We start from the raw sequence: 1,325 nt of genomic DNA on the forward strand, positions 1-1,325 counted from the left end.
TTTGAAACGCTGAAAGCCAGGCTGGTCACAGCACCAGTTATTTCTGCACCAGACTGGACATTACCATTTGAGCTAATGTGTGATGCCAGTGATCACGCCATTGGTGCAGTACTGGGGCAGAGGCATGACAAGCTTCTGCATGTCATTTATTATGCTAGTCGCGTTTTAAATGATGCCCAGAAAAATTGCACAACCACAGAAAAAGAATTGCTTGCAGTGGTTTATGCCATTGACAAGTTTAGATCATACTTGGTAGGATCAAAGGTGATTGTGTATACTGACCATGCTGCTCTTAAATATCTACTCACAAAGCAGGATTCAAAACCCAGGCTCATAAGATGGGTGTTGCTTCTGCAAGAGTTTGATATAGAAATAAGAGATAGAAAAGGGACAGAGAACCAAGTGGCTGATCATCTGTTTCAGATAGAGCCAATAGAAGGGACGTCATTCCCCTCTCTTGAAATCTCTGAGACCTTTCCTGATGAGCATTTTTTTGCCATTCAGGAAATACCATGGTTTGCAGACATTACAAACTACAAAGCTGCAAGGTTCATTCCCAAGGAGTACAGCAGGCAACAAAAGAAAAAATTAATTACTGATGCAAAGTACTACTTGTGGGATGAACCCTATCTCTTTAAGAGATGTGCAGATGGCATAATCCATAGGTGTGTGCCTAAAGAAGAAGCACAAAGGATCTTATGGCATTGCCATGGGTCACAATATGGAGGTCATTTCGGAGGTGAGCGAACAGCCACCAAGGTCCTCCAATGTGGCTTCTACTGGCCTACACTCTACAGAGATTTCCAAGAGTTTGTATGTAACCGTGACAGTTGCCAGAGAGCTGGTAATTTGCCTCACAGTTACGCCATGCCTCAACAAGGAATCTTGGAGATTGAGTTATTTGATGTATGGGGTATTGATTTCATGGGGCCTTTCCCACCATCATACTCAAACACTTATATTCTGGTGGCAGTTGACTATGTATCAAAATGGGTTGAGGCCATTGCCACACCCACCAATGATACTAAAACAGTGCTGAAATTCCTCCAGAAACATATATTCAGTAGGTTTGGTGTCCTCAGGGTACTAATCAGTGATGGGGCACTCACTTCTGCAACAAACAGCTTTACTCTGCCATTGTCCGGTATGAGATTCGCCACAAGGTGGCGACTCCATATCATCCACAGACAAATGGGCAAGCTGAAGTCTCTAATAGAGAACTAAAAAGAATCCTGGAACGGACTGTAAGTACCTGTAGAAAGGATTGGGCACGAAGCTTGGATGATGCTCTGTGGGCTTACAGAACAACATTCAAGACCCCTATA

The sequence above is a fragment of the Arachis ipaensis genome, chromosome B04 (genome assembly GCF_000816755.2).
Source record: "Arachis ipaensis cultivar K30076 chromosome B04, Araip1.1, whole genome shotgun sequence".
Lineage (NCBI taxonomy): Eukaryota > Viridiplantae > Streptophyta > Magnoliopsida > Fabales > Fabaceae > Arachis > Arachis ipaensis.